The sequence below is a fragment of the Cydia amplana genome, chromosome 1 (genome assembly GCF_948474715.1).
Source record: "Cydia amplana chromosome 1, ilCydAmpl1.1, whole genome shotgun sequence".
Classification (NCBI taxonomy): Eukaryota; Metazoa; Arthropoda; class Insecta; order Lepidoptera; family Tortricidae; genus Cydia; species Cydia amplana.
Window position 1 is genome coordinate 25,298,680 of NC_086069.1, and position 16,752 is coordinate 25,315,431.

The window sequence follows — 16,752 nt, forward strand, 5'->3', positions numbered from 1 at the left end:
TAACGAGTGCAAGAATTATTCTTATTCAAATCGATTGGAATAAGAATGAAATTTCTGTTTTTATTCTTATTCTTATTCAAGTTATTTTTTGCCCAACTCTGCTCTAGATTACTCTCGTGTTGTTGAAGGTGACTATTGAACAAAATCTGCAAAATATCTTTCATGTATGAAGTCAATTATTTGCACTTCCTAGTAACTAATAACATGAAGATAATAAATATACCTACACAGGCGAAGCAACATGCGTATTTAAATCGAAACGCTGCGCTCCGCTGGCACGCGCTACATACAACGCAAGTGCACCGAATGTTTAAAGGTCGTGGTATTTTCTATTGTATTAGGATATTTAGGATTAAGCAGAATGCGGTGAGAGTCATAGTGACAACAATAAAGCCTTATTATTGTACTACACTACAGTATTGTTATCAGTACTCTGCCGTGTCATGACTAATTGATGTAATTGTAGATACATGAGTTAGTGGTAACAAGGTTAAATGGCATTTATTTGGTCATATTATACGTCATATTATATGTAGTACAATGTATATAGATAGTAAAATGAATTTCACCCCTCTTTTCAATGGTTGGATTGATTTGAATTTTTTGAAGCCTTCGAAACGGTGATGATAATTTTATAATGAAGCTACATAGAAAGTAAACTGCGAAATTATAATTATGATGGTTCAATGTATATTTCTGTGCGTATTAAGTATGTATTTTGTTTATTATTCCTACCAGCCTTGAGGTCTTACGTATGCTATCTCTTTCACACCTACGGAAAGTGAATGAGATAGTAAATTACTGCAGGTAAGAAAAGAGTCCTACGCTTATCACTATAATTAAATAGATTTGCAGAAAGTTGCAGGCGTGTTTGCACTTGAGACCGTCATTTATTACTCATTGGCAATAACAATAGGATTAAGTCGTGGCGTGGTGAATTCTTTGTCAGCATTTGCTAAACACGTGCGGCAAGCGTTGCGTCAAACGATATACCTGTTAATTTCCGTCTAAATAATAAATGCAAATTTTAAATATCAGAAGAGCTTTTAAAAACACCATAAGTCTTGGTAGTAACTCGGATACTGAAACCACATACTATAGTTCGTTTTTTTTTAGCATTAGAAATAAGGTAAACAATCTTGATGTCTCTTTTAATTGAAAAGCACATTTTAAAAATAAGTTACGGTAAATATGTAACAATTATGAATCTAATACGATCTTTTATAGTCTTCTGCTTTCATAAGTAATAGTTATGGTTTTTAAAAAGTGTTTTTCAATTAAAAGACATGTCAAAATCGCTTACCTTCTTTCAAGTTCTTTCTAATGCTAAAAAAAAACGAATTATAAACATAATTCGAAAACAGAAAAAAATCATGAGTATTTTCCCCATTTGTTCCTGCCCAACGTGATCGCCGCGATACATGAGGCGGGGACATATGGGAATGATTTAAATGAAGCGCCTATTCCCATCTGTGCCCGGCGGGGAGAAATAGGAATACACCATATCAAGCCATTCCTTATCCTACCTTTAAAAACATCTTTTTCAGGGTTCCGTACCCAAAGGGTATAAACGGGACCCTATTACTAAGACTCCTCTATCCGTCTGTCTGTCACCAGGCTGTATCTCATGAACCGTGATAGCTAGGCAGTTGAAATTTTCACAAATAATTAATTTCTGTTGCTGCTATTACAACAAATACTAAAAACAGCATATAATAAATATCTAAGTGGGGCTCCCATACAACAAACGTGATTTATTTGCTGGTTTTTGCATAATGGTGCGGAACCCTTCCTGCGCGAGTCAGACTCGCACTTGGCCGGTTTTTTATTTTTTACATTAATTTAGGCACAGCCATTGAAGAGTTTCGCTATCCACCATCCGTTCAGAGCAGCTGAATTGTACCTGATGATTTAGTTATCACATTAAAATAAATACGGGTATCGTCCAATACCAAGACTATGCGGCAGTAAATTAAATTTGTAAGATTTTATTGCATAAAATCAGGTATAAATTAGTCAAGAAACATAATAGTTTCTTGTCTAATTTACTTCTATCTATACGTAACGCCTATACGGCACCCATACTACATGTTTAATCCAGGAATATTATTTAGAATATAAAATCATGATTATATTTATTTGATTAAGAATGAGATTATTCTTATTCAATTTTTTCACATACGAATTATTTCCGATCAAAATTATTTGAATAATTTTGACGGGAATAAAATCAACATGATTTTATTCTTAGGAATTCTTATTTAAATAATGATTTTATTCTTGAATGCCCAACACTGCTTACTAAGTATGTATGTAATTATGTATCTATTTAATTTAATCAAAACTATTTCACCTACCAATGTTATAGATACCCAATGAATATGAAAAAATCCGTCATGAAGTCATATCGCCCAATTTCGCTGGTGCCAGGCCCTAGCAAATGTTTTGAGGTCGGACTGAACAGAAGAATATTGGAGTTTTGGTTCCCTCGGAACGTGTTGTCCGACTGCCAGTACGCTTACCGCCAGGGCCGCTCCACCACCGATTTAGTGCGGGAGGTGGTGCGTGACGTGTTGCGCGCGCGCGAGGCGGGCCGCCACGTCGCAGCCATCTGCTGCGACCTGTCGCGCGCGTTCGACACGGCTGACCACTCGCTCGTCGCCGAGAAGCTCGACCACTGTGGAATCCGCGGACCGGCCCTGAGCCTGCTGCTGTCTTTTATGACCGAGCGAACTCAAGTAGTCTGTGGCGAAAATGGGCAAATTTTGTCTGCAGAGATGCAAAACTTAATGGGCGTTCCGCAGGGATCCTGCTTATCCAACACGTTGTTCAGCTTGCTCCTAAACGACCTACCACGGGCAATAAATGGCGCAAGTATATACATGTACGCCGACGATGTCACAGCCGTGGTGAGCACGCCATCTGCACGAGAGTTGGAGGGAGCTCTTAACAGCGTCGTGGGACAGCTGCAGGACTGGTTTAGGTCTAACGGCTTAGCACTCAACAGAGAGAAAACGTGCTTTATCACGTTCAAACTCAATGGGCATCCAACACAGAACCTGAAGGTAAGTGCGGGCGATGCCCAGATACAGCATGTGACTTGCACACGTCTCCTCGGCTTCTGCCTTGACGGCGCCCTGGTGTGGGACACTCACATAGATGAGATGTGCGGCCGGCTCGGAAGCGCATGCTTCGCGCTGCGGCGGCTGGCGAAGACGGCCGGGCGAGCGACGGTGCGCGAATGTTATTTCGCAACGGTCCACTCGCTGCTAACGTACGGCACCGAGCTATGGGGCCGATCCTCGGAATGGCAGCGAGTGTTCTCGATGCAAAAGAGAGCAGTTCGAGCAATGGCCGGTGTGTCTGAAGACGCCTCAGCACGCGAGCTGTTTAAGGAATTTCATATACTACCCCTGCCCTGCTTATATCTGTACCAAGTGGCCGTGTTCACTTATGGACACATCGATGAATTCAAGCGCAGGGGTACGAATCCGAATTATAGCTTGCGTAGCAATAAACACGAAGATAGGCTAAGTACAATCTCGCACAAACTTGCCAAAACGGAAAGATCCGTATACTACCTGGGTCCTTCCGTGTATAATCGGTTGCCGGTCAAAGTAACAAATGCAGCATCCGTCCAAAGCTTTAAAATTAGGCTGAAGACATGGCTCCAGGAAAAGAATTTTTATAATTATCAAGATTTTTTCAATCTACCTCTTGCAATATAAAAATAAAAAACTAATGTAATTAAGTATCTATTAAATATAGAAAATGTAAAATAATCCTATTATGTATCGACCTATAACTGTTTGTTACGAATAATAAATTTCATTTCATTTCATTTCATTTCATTTCATTTCATTTCATTTCATTTCATTTCATTTCATTTCATTTCATTTCATTTCATTTATGTATAATGAATTCTGCCCTAGTAGCACGGTCGCATTTTTATCGTTTATCACCATGCCTGTCACGTTCTAACAAGTATGTAAGTGCGAAAGTGACGGGCATAGTGATTGTCGATAAAAATGGAACCGTGCTGAGCCCCCTGGTATTAATGAAAGATTTGTAGTATTAAAATAAGTTTATAACTGCTATAGATATATATTTTCTGATCGCTGCATTAAGCGGTACAAGGTAAATTACGACTTAGCTCATACAACTCACCGCATCTGAAAACATTTTAAACTAAAGTCTATTTTTTATTCGGTAGACTAAAATGACATTTCGTAGTATGAACATCATGTGTCATTTCATTTCATACTATGAAATGTCATTTTAGTCTACCGAATAAAAAAATAGACTTTAATTGCTTATTATAAAATAAGCTCATAATAACTAGTACATATGTCATTTGTTAACAATGGTAAAATATCTACCACAATCCGCTAGCGCATGTATCTTTATCACAAAGTGTTTTTTTTTAAATCACTTAAGATAAATTATACCTAACTAGGTACCAGTAAAATTACTAGTTAGGTGAAAATTTTTCTTTAAATCAGTCTTTAATCTGTAGATACATATCAAGTGTGAACCCGAAAATAAAAATAATAATCTAAAGCCGGGTCTCCACCAAGCGCACGCGCTCGCGAGGCAGCCTCGGATGTGTGGCTCGCGAGCCTGGCCTCGCGAGGCAGCCTCGAGGTTTAGCTCGGAGACACTGAGGCGAGCCTCGCGAGGCAGACCGAGCCATCAGAAGTCCGAGGCAATTCACAATGGATAGTTGTGTTATTTCTGCTGGTGCTATTTTTCTAGTGGCTTATTGTTTAAAAAAGAGGAAAAACTCACGTTTTAAGAAAAGACCAAGACGCTGGTGGATAAAAAAACTTTATGAGCGTCGCAATAAACACGGCAATAAATTATTTCAAGATTTGACACATGACGAAACCGTACATAATTTTACACGTATGTCCCTGGAAGATTTTGAAAATTTGTGCTCATTGTTATCTGAGAAAGTTAAAAAGTGCGACACAAATTATAGAGAAGCAATAACTGTGAGAGAAAGAATTTTAATAACTTTAAGATTTTTAGCAAGTGGGGACTCTTATACCAGCTTGCAATACTTATTTCGAATATCGAAACAGAGTATTTCAAAAATAATTCCAGATGTTTGCGACGCTATTATCGAAACCTTAAGTGATTACGTAAAGGTAAGTAAAAAAAATATTTATGTATAATATTTATTTTAGCTTTACAATCATTCAATTACCTAACTTTAGTGTATCGCGTTATTCTTTTACAAATTTGGTGTGTCCTCATCTTGCAAATCTAAATATTGTGCATCGGTAACGGCAGGTGATGATACAGCGGCAGGTGACGGTATCATAACTTGTGACATAGGTGACAACGGTGTCATGGCTAGTGACGATGACGATGTAGATGAATGCCGCGAGTATTTGCCTAAATCAGCTTCAAAAATAATATTATTTATCGCGTTCTTTACACAGGCTAATGTATGGTGATCATATTTTTTTAATTCATTAGCTATGTGTTTTCCAAAGGAAAAGTATGGATTATTGACGTCGTTAGAAGACTTTTGTAAGAACTGAAAGGCTTCTTGAAGCGTGGTATCTGCAGAATCTACCTGCGGCTGCGTTTGAGATTTCGGATTTTTATTATTACGTTTTTTTTTACGTGGAGGTTCTTGTAAAGGCATGTTAGCTGAAGTTTCAGGCTGTAGTGATCCTCCTTCATCTGTGTTAGACTGCGATTGTTGTGCCTGGTTCGATGAATCGTTGTCAGTATGTACGACCACCTCACAAATTGGAGAAGACCGCTGGACCTCCTGAAAACAAAAATTGTTATGAAATGTTATAAGCAGTGAGAACACGACTTATTGCAGAAACCATCAACCTACCGCTACGTTATTTTGAACCTTTGCGCGTTAGTTTAAATTACAATTTTGTCGCTCAGCCGTTTCTGGTTGATTGGGTCTATCTGAGGAACAATGGGGGCACGTGCATCTGTTGTTACTAGCCGGTTAACTGACCTGGCTTGTGCAAATTGTTTTGTTGTTCCTTCCTGGTTATTTATTTGTGCTTTTGTTTTATCCTGCCACGGTTTTTCTTTTGTTCGTTAATATCTCTCGTGTGCATAGTTGAAACTAGCAAACAGTGTCCCTTTATTTGTTAATGTCATCCTTTTTAGGGTTCCGTACCCAAAGGGTAAAAACGGGACCCTATTACTAAGACTCCGCTGTCCGTCTGTCCGTCCGTCTGTCCGTCCGTCCGTCCGTCCGTCCGTCCGTCTGTCACCAGGCTGTATCTCACGAACCGTGATAGCTAGACAGTTGAAATTTTCACAGATGATGTATTTCTGTTGCCGCTATAACAACAAATACTAAAAACAGAATAAAATAAAGATTTAAGTGGGGCTCCCATACAACAAACGTGATTTTTGACCGAAGTTAAGCAACGTCGGGCGGGGTCAGTACTTGGATGGGTGACCGTTTTTTTGCTTGTTTTTTGTTGATGGTGCGGAACCCTCCGTGCGCGAGTCCGACTCGCACTTGGCCGGTTTTTTTTAGTTTAATGATAAGGAATTGGTTGAGGGCCCATTTCTAGTGAAATGCACAATGTAGTAAAATCACATTTTTACTACATTGTCTACACAAAACGGTGCTGTTGGTAATGACCAACAGCACTGTTTTTGTGTTGGGTTAGGACAAAGCAAAAACATAAATGCAATGAATAATACCTAGTATTTTTTTTAGATTCCGTCTACAGAAGAAGAGTGGCTAGCTATATCGGAAGAATTTGAGAACAAATGGAATTTCCCCCATGTGATTGGAGCAATGGATGGAAAACATGTTATGTTACAAGCACCAATTAATAGTGGGACTGATTATATCAATTATAAGCAATTCCCAAGCATTGTCCTCTTTGCATTGGTTGATGCTAATTACAATTTTCTGTATGTGAACGTAGGTAGCAAAGGGCGTATCTCGGATGGTGGAGTTTTTAAAAACACGTCATTATATAGAAAACTAGAATCTAAAGAATTAAACGTGCCTAAAGAGAGGATATTGGAAATACCATATGTAACGAAAGTGCCCTATTTTATTTTGTCAGATAAGGCATTTGCACTGAACGAATATACCATGAAGCCATTTGATGGTAACCCAGGACATGGTTCCAAAGAAAGAATATTTAATTATCGCCTCAGCCGAGCTCGACGTGTCGTTGAAAATGCATTTGGCATATTAAGTGCTGTTTTTCGCGTTTTTAGAAAACCCATTTTGCTAGATCCAAACAAAGCGAGAAAAGTAGTCTTAGCAGCTATATATTTGTATATTCCATGTACATTTGTACATTCCATTCTCTATTCCATGGCAACTTCAGTATGCATAATACAAAACATACTTACGATCGGCATCGTATCCTGAGTATCTCCAGGTTCATTTTTGTTTCTCATGAAATCAAAATAAGGGTACCCAAACCACTTTGATGTATATACGTCTTCAGCTCCTGCAGCAGAAAAAAATACAATGAATATTATAATATAAATATGATTAGACATTTTATGATAAAATAATAGTTTATAAAATTGAAGTTTTCTTGTGACGCGTGCATTGCAATCAGTTCGAATCTTTTGTATTCAAATCCTATTTCTGTGTAGGTATCAAAACGGTACCTAGGTATTCGCTTTTTCTTTGAGAGATAAGTATTTGTTCGTAAATGAATAATAGAAATAAATAATAAAGCAATCTTTACCTGAACCTGTAACATGGCTTTTCTTTTCTCTGCTTTTTTCGCGCCTGTATGATCCCAACAATGAATCCATTTTCCTTTTAACCTCATCAACAGAACATTGCATTTCTGCAGACATTTTCCTCCAACAGTCTTCCCGCGTAAATTTATTTAAATGTTTTGGATGTTTGGGATCCCACAACACCTTATGTTCACCATATAGTTGAATCAAACGGATCGACTGCTCTTGAGAGTTCATAATTATTTAAAACTATTTGCGCTCGCGAGCCAAAACCACCACCAGTCCACACCGAACGAACAGCGCACACTGAGGCACCTTTGAGCATGCCACATTTACCGACAGCGGACGGCTCAACCCCGAGGCACGCACGGCCGAGCCAACGTGCGCCCGAACGGCCTCGAGGCACGTCCACATAGACCGAGCATTTGGCTCGCGAGGCTGCCTCGCGGGCGCGTGCGCTTGGTGGAGACGCGGCTTAAGTAGCATAAAATATATCTAAATAATAGCAGATATTACTAGGATAGGATGTTGTTTACTTGCAACCCCTTTTCTAAAAATTTCTAAACTAGAATTGACAAAAACAATAGGAACACACAGGTATAAAGATAAACAAAGGAATGGCCGCGCTGCGCCGCGGCTGTCGCTCTAAAAATAATACTGTAATCGCTCACTTGTTTTCAATTTTAGCTTAAGGACTCAAAGTGCAATATTGTTTGAATTGACAATAAGCGAAGTTACCGGCAAAAAAACTTGTTTGTGCTGGAGGCTTCATAGACCGCCCATGCCAACCACGGTTATTCAATAATAAGTTGAATTTAAGTCTGCGTAAAGTTTACAATCGTTTGAACTGGTTCAAAACCTTATTATGAGGTAACAGCATAGACGGGGTTTTTATTTCGGTTACCGGTAACAGGGGTTAACTCGATCTGATACGGTTACCGAATGAAAGTGTTACCTTATCAGACGGTTACCGTTATGGTAGGGGTTTTTATAACCACTTCTAAAATAACCCTATGAAAAACCCCGGTTAAGGTAACCGGTTCCGGTCCCTGGTTGGGTCCCTCTGACCGAAATTTTCCGCTTCCGTTCGCTGCCTAAAACGCGGAACGCCCATCTCTACCAAAGATACAACTCATACCACCTGTCTTTCGACCGGTTGGCAATGTCAAAACAATTTAAATTTTCGTAGTGTAGACCACGAAAATTTAAATTGTTGACCTAATTTTGTTCAACGGAAATATATATATAGGTACATAAGTATACATCTACTGTACGCTCTAAGGACAGGCTAAGTATTCCCAGTATGTATGTATTTGTATACCTATAGCTTCCCGAGTGCAAACATTTTCGTTCCAGTCAAACCAGTATATTTGACCTCCGATTACGCTTAGTTGTTTTAGATCTTGAGATCAAATATGTACCAGACCATCTAAGATGAAGGCTTGGCTTGTGATTGGAACAACAATCCAGTATAACCTTTGAAGGGACACAGCTAAATATCGAACGACGACGGGCTGTCTGGGATAGGAAGTGGAGATGGCGAATTCCGTTTTACCCCCACCCCCTCCCCCAGTCTACGCAGAAAGATGTGAATCGAGTAGCTACTAGCTACTCTACCTATATACTATTCTATAAGATGTGTAGACGTTCATAAAATACCGCTTAGCGTCGGACGAGGATGGCAATTTCTAAAGAAAGGAAGGAATGTTCATGGTATGGTATTGGTATAACATTTTGTACCCATAGCAATGCCAAAGTTAAAACCCATATTATGTTAAGAGATTATCTTATACGTGTGCGTGTTTATAACATTTAGTTGGAATGGAACGCCAGGAAACTTTCAAGTATCTAGTATTTAATAGCGAGCAGAACGTAAACATCCGCATAGCTATCATAGCAGCATAGCACCCGTCGAATTGAGGTTTCATATTCGCTATGCAAGCAATAAGTACCTCTGTAGGTACCTCTTGAATTCGTTATATCGAAGTATGTTGGTATTAATTTGATAAATTGACAATTATATTATAAGTATTCATATGTTTACCATTGGAAAAAATATTTCAATGGTAACATTGCTAAAAACCATCACCATAAAAAAGTTCAACCAGAATTACAATTAAGTAAGTAGAACATTCAAGAGTACTTACATATGGGAATTCTCATATAAAGTGGCCCGATTTTATTGCTCTTGATGGAGTGGACTACGTATATTCGTAGGAGTACAAATACGCCACAGTCATAAAACTCTCAGTAAAGTAAACAGCAGCTGATTCAAATCAATGTTAGTAAGTATCGGAGGCGAGCGTCTACCTGCCGCCGCACCGCACTAAAACCGCTTTCGGGACATTTTGCACCTGCTCTCGAAAGGCCTTATGAAAAACGACGCCATGTGTTCAGGGGCGTAATTTTGGTAGCTTACTTAGCACAGGCAAGTTGAAATCAGCGTAACTGGGACCTCGAGACCAGTAGCAAATATATGCGCAGTCTAGCGCGCTTATACTGGCTCTACCACGTATTTATATTCACGTTCGTTCGTTTAATAAAGCGAATGCGCGGCCAAAATTGCACGCACCATGCGTTGAATAAAAGGAATAATGAGTTCGGAGTTGGTTTCGAGATTTTGGATTCTTCTAAATAATGATGCCGATGGATGAATGTTGTAGTGGAATGCTCTACAAAGTAGATATATCAGATATATACTGTACATAACACCTCCATACTTTTTCTCATCGGATGAGATGTCGTTCCTTCCATTAATTTCTTCTGAATATCTAAGACCTAGACCAACCTAAGTGATAGATTGTAATTGTAACCGTTCCATATGAACGAATTGTTATACATTTCGTTACCCCTGAGACGCGCTTTTGGGCTCAGTCGGTAAATGGGGGAAGGTCGGTGGGCTAGAAAGGGCGAGGGTGGGTCCCTCCGAATTATACCGACCTTCGATCTCGCGTAGCCATGTGTTTTGTAATGAAAATATTGAGTCACGGGGCAAATTCAAATCGAGAAAATTTCAAGGAGCGTTTAAGCTACGTCGTACTTTTCTGTAGCATAAAAAAGAAGTACATAGGTAATAAAGTGACTAGTTTAGAAGTTTTATAAACTGGTTATAAACCAGAGATAACTATTCAAGATTTATGCATAGGTGGGTATAGGTAAGGTTAGGACCTACAGGTTTTCTAAACTTAGATGCAGAAACTTGAATATCCTCCAAGTTCCCAGAAAGCACCTCGCGAAGTGGGGTAGAGTTGGACCAAGCTAACTCTGCGTGGTATTTGCAATGACTAAGTGTGGACTCATTTAGGTACCTATGTCAAATTTCTGTCAAAAATATGACGTTTATAATTACAGTACCTTACGTTGTTCTATTCAAGTCGTTGCAAAGTTAGCTTGATGGGCTCTTTTAATCAGCAACGTGCAACGCTTATCAAAGCAATATTATGACAAACTATTTAGACAGACAAGCAAGCAATTCGGTAATTGATTATTTTTTGTTTTATTTTTGTACACTGTAAATTCCTGCCTAAGTTGACGAATGTCCAAACTAGACAAGCAATGTAGGTCGACCAAATTGTATTCACGGCGCTATGGTATAAAAATACCTACTGTTATCAATTGAATTTGAAAAAGTAACATTTTTTTGAGAGACTAAAATTGGATGTACCTACATCCAATTGGATGTACCTACATCCAATTTTAGGTACCTACCTACGATATTATACGTATTGTTTTTCAAATAGCTTGGGTACGGTGACAGCTGTTATCTCCATGCAATATACCTTAAATCGCAAAATTATACCTACTGTGATGACAGCTGTCACCGTACCCAATCTATTTGAAAAATACCATAATTAGACACTTTTTGTGACCCAGTAGAATTGATAATGCTACCGATTTTGCTTCCTAAGCTGTCAGTATGTAATCTTCTAGATACCTAGGTCTGTATCTAGACACTATATATAGGCACGCCAATAAAGCGAAAGTTCAGCAAGAACGCCGGCCGGTTCGGGTTGTTTATTTATATAGCGCATGACAGTCCAGTACCTATCTAAATTACCCACACAAAAGCAAGGCGTGGCGGATTAAATTGTGACCATTTGGTTAGCAATGTTAGCATTCGATTTTTATTGGGTAAGTATTCTTTCTTTTTCGTCCTTTTTCCTAACTATAAACCTATCTATAACTATAAATCAAACGTAACGGTGATATTTGTGATTCGGAAACCACAGGGGTAAGTAGGTAATTTCGTTATTTAAAATTACAAAGTTGTAATATTCAAATCGTTGAGCTTGTGGCTCGTGGAACTTAACATGTGCCGTCAAGGATTTCTTGAATGCATGAATCACCTTGATACAGTCATGCTGCCACAAAATACTTGTAAATAAAAAAACCGCAATGGCATTAATATTCAGATTTCTAAGTTAAGGTGCTAAGAGATTTAGGAATCGACGAAATTTGACCGACATGCCCAAATGCTCCACCCACGGTATTTTCTTGATTACGGCTGTGTCCAAATCGATGAATTGATGCCCATTTGGCAGTCAATTTAGACAATTTAAAGCCCAGTTTGCCTAGGCTCTGTCAAAATTGAAGTCTTGCGTAGATTACTAGATTCCTGAGCTCATGATAATCGAATCGGCTAGAATAAAAGGACATACCTTTACTTTGTTTAATTAAGTATATAAAATAGCTCTCACTGTGTGTACAAAGGAATTAATATCTATAAAATTGATACGGCGAATCTGGCAGAACGGACAAGACAACATCGTTATCGATCGTGCTTGCGCACTCGCCCGGCCGGCTTTATTCGCGAAAAGGCTTTTATAACACAAAGACACTGCAAAAGATCCTTCAGAAGCCATCCGCGGTCGTACCTGTGTAGTAGGGGTGGTGTATCACCGAAGCGCTCACAACACTTGAAACCACAACACTCGCGATAGGACGGCGGTAGCACTAGCAACCGACCCGCCCGAGATACCGACGCGGAGTGAGTTGAGTAGGTATTCAAGGAACATTCATCGGCCAATGACACGAGTGGAGGGAGACGGATGAGCGTGCCGCTCGCTTGCGCACTACAGATACGAAGGGGTAAATCTTTGCCGAAAAGTGCCGAAGCGCTGCGATTTTGACCGACGGCAGGACCCCCTCATGCGCGCGCAGGATTCAAACAGGACAGCGCACAGCCTTGCGTATGTACTACCATTGAGCACAGATGGAATGACAGATGAGATGGACAATGATCCGTGCCAAAAAAGGCCCCCTACTCCTCTTTGTTTTTTGGGGGCTCGATAGATGACGTGAGCGTAACGTGACGTGAGCATAATGACCATACGATATGTATATCATAAATCCTACGATATCATATTTAGCGAGGTCGAGGTGAATGCATAGGTCATTGAGCAACTTTTACTTTGGAACCGACCCCGAAATCGCGAACAATAAATAAAATTGCCTGTTTCTTAAGGCCCCAATACACAATGGGCCATCGCCGGCCACTCCAAGGGACGCCTTTATGCGTTAGAGGGAGCAAGTGATATTGATGGCTGAGATACGCGTCGTACTCGTGAACGGGTGCTGTTTGTGGAGACGGGTCTGTTTAAGCTAACACGAATATATTTAGTAACTTTATTTTTTAATTTAATTGCAGTGAGACGCCTCATTCGGTTCTCGTATGTTTTTTTTTCTCGTAATGTGTTAATCATACAGGATTGTGACTCTTGGAGACCCTATACATCTCTAAGGATAATTTGATAAACTATGTTATTTTTTAGTTCTGACAGAGACATTTACACCTCTAAATAAGTTTAGATTTTTTTTCCATGTATCTGTTTTGTTTTTATTTTAATATTATTATTATAGTTTTTTTATGTAATTCGACATTAAGAGACCTTATACATCTCTATGTAATTGTATTACGTTAGTTTGATTTGGTAGTTGTAGTTGTATTTAATAATTGTTGATGTATAATTATTATTATTTTGCTTTTATGTAAATTCAATGTTGACGTGTAAAAGTGCCCTTGTGGCCTATTTGCTGAATAAATGTTGAAGTTGAAGTTGAATTCTACCGCATGGCTGCGTCCCTTGGAGTAGCCGGCGATGGCCCATTGTGTACTGGGGCCTTTACATTTTGGCTGATTACTTGATTAACGATTTTTCTGTGGGAGCGCCTATTATTTTTTCGCGATTTCGAGGTTAGCCCCATAGTAAAAGTTGCTCAGTGAGACCTATACGTAGGTATGTTCACCTCGCAAATTGCAACAGGCAAAGGCCTGTCAGGAGTTTATAAATATGTATGTAATTTATTTTATGACTTAGAGGTCATAAATTGAAATACTACAATAATGTTAATAGTTTATTAATAATAAAATTGCAAAGAGTAACATAACAGCACACTAACAATACATATGGCAGTATTTTGTAGTAAGTTATAATATATACTATATGTTTTATAAAACTATACAAACTGATAAATAGCCTTAAAATATAACTAGGTATAACCTTATTTTTCTAATAATTGTTCATGTTTACTTCATACAATAGAATAAACAATTTCAAAAAGTTGTGATTTGGAAGATTAATTATTGAAGTCTGGTTATTGGTTTATTTTTTACCTATTCATTATTTTTTTTATAAAAAATAATTATGTTTAAAATACGTTATATGTATTATAGCTTGTTTTCTCACACTCCATCAAATAAAATAACGAATACAATCACCGCAAACAACGAGGTTCTACCTGGACAATATAAATAACATCGTTAATTATTATAATTTTATCTTTATCTTTTAATTATGGCACAAATATAAATTCTCAAAAAGATTTACGCGGACATAATAGTACAAAAATAACATTCAAACATAATTTAAATGAATATAAACACTTTAACTATCTATTATGCACTTTGCTTAGTCTATAACTGGTGTTTATAACTTCTACAACGTTATTTGTAACGTTCCATACTATAATCTCAATAGGTTTACTTACAATCAACTCTTAGTGTAAAGATCGGTTTTCCTAGGATAGCGGTGCCGTCATATAGCGGCCGTCTCAATACTAAATAATACGGCTAAATATGGATGTCGCAATATTTGTACGGAGACGGCCGCTATATGACGGCACCGCTATCGGAGGAAACCAAAGCTTAAGGCCTGAGTGGACGCTCGAAGCGGAGCGTTCGGCGGGGCGTGCAGCGTGGCGTCGGGCTCACAAGTGATGTGAGCAGCGTGCACTAAGGCTGCTACTATACGTTTGCATTTGTTTAACATGCACGCCGCACGCCCCGCCCCGATGCACGCCCAACTTGAGCGTCCACTCAGGCCTTACTCAATACAAAATTACCAGACATAGCTACCAATATCGCAATCTATCGAGTGCAAGCAAATAGACTCTAAATTGGCGGTCATAGTTGTAATAGATAATAAAAACGGATTCAAAACACAAGATGATAAAAGCGCGACCAGCTTAGGCCCGCTTGGCTGGAAACATGAGTTTTTAACCACTTTCTTTGTTTTTTTTTTTCATTTTACCAATGATTTGACTTAAATAACAATAGCAAAAGGAACAGATGTTTCACAGTGCTCTTAGTTTTTAATTTATAACTAGTAATAGAGTGAAAGGGTTGTGAAAAGGTCCCCAAAAGCTGCTCTAAAAAGTTTGCCCACAGATGCAGTTAAGACTAGAAGGATAGAAATATAGCCAACATTATAAACACGATATTTTTTTTGTAAGAAATTTCTAACAATAAAGATAAGCAGCTACTTCTAGACAAATGTTCAACACGTCTTTAGTTGATGTTGTAAAGTGGTTAACCCTTTAATTTTAATTTTAGATACGCTTTTCACAAAGGACTTATAGAGCCTTTATATGCCACTCGTGTGTTATCTATGGTTAAAGGAATAATAAAACGCACCAAGAGAGGCATACCAATTCATTTCGAGCGTCATTTCATTTCCATGTCGGAAAGTGCGTCCAGATCTGACGAATGCATTTATTCGCATAACGCTCGCTAACACACGTTCATTACGACTACGTAATGGATTACAAAATGGATAAGTTCACCGATGGACAGTTAAGGGTGTTGCCGTTTGCACTAACAAACAGCAACACCCTTAACTGCCCATCGGTGAACCTTATCCCTTTTGAAATAAGGTTTACGAACGGTTAGTTAACAGTGTGGGCGATGGTACGACGTACCGCCTGCCTTTAGTGCGAGAAAAATGTACGCATTTACCAGATCTGTACCATCGGCAGCAAAAGTTAATAAGCGAGCTTATTTATTCGAAATTATATGAACACTATATTGTTAATAATCAAAGCGTGTTTCAGTCATTTCGAGCACCCCATACGGCAAACCAGTTTTATATGAAGTCAGTATGTTTATTTAATACTTCTGCTGCTGACTGGACGCTACATCAGTGGAAGCATTCCACGGGTTGTCCCGTACAAACACATTTTAATTCGTTGCAACTTTTTTTCGGCGTTCAAAGTCGATGATTATTTTTCTGGGCATATTTTTGACCATTTGTCACAGAAAAAGAAACTCCTATACCTGAAAAGATTCGCGTTTGTACGGGACAAAGGTACACGGTTACATGGAATGCTTATATAGCCTCCTATGGCCCAGCCATACAAACGAAACATCCAAAATTAGCCACTCAAAATAGAACCTAAATTTTGGGAAATAAAGTTGAGTTTGCGTTGTTTGAAAATTGGACGTAACAAAGCAAAAGCGACTCTGTTCCAATTGAACATGGTTTAAATTACATCGAACTGAATAGGTACTATAGGTAGGACCTCGGGCCTAAAGCTATGGATTCCTCCGAAAACGGTCACTAGAACGTTTTCTATGTAAACAAGATGGCGCGGTTTCCTAGACGGCGTTACGTTACGTTGATTGTCAACGTAACGTAAGATGACGGCCGTCATGACGGTGTCGATAGTTTCGTGAACGTTTTATTAGATAGCGGTGACGCCATTTTGAATAAATGACACGAGATTTGAATAAATGATTCCGTACTACGATTATTTTACTCTTCTGAT

At 38.7% G+C, this 16,752-nt stretch overlaps 1 protein-coding gene across 16 annotated transcripts in view; it reads right to left on the reverse strand.

Annotated features, from left to right (window-relative positions):
• LOC134651085 (cell adhesion molecule Dscam2) overlaps positions 1-12,600 on the reverse strand; it is a 105,438-nt gene extending 92,838 nt beyond the window's left edge. For all 16 annotated transcript variants that reach the window (XM_063506076.1, XM_063506092.1, XM_063506100.1 and 13 more), the window contains exon 1: positions 12,585-12,600. The gene's annotated coding sequence lies outside the window, so the exon portion shown is untranslated. The remainder of the gene's footprint in view (positions 1-12,584) is intronic.
• Positions 12,601-16,752: the final 4,152 nt, after the last annotated feature.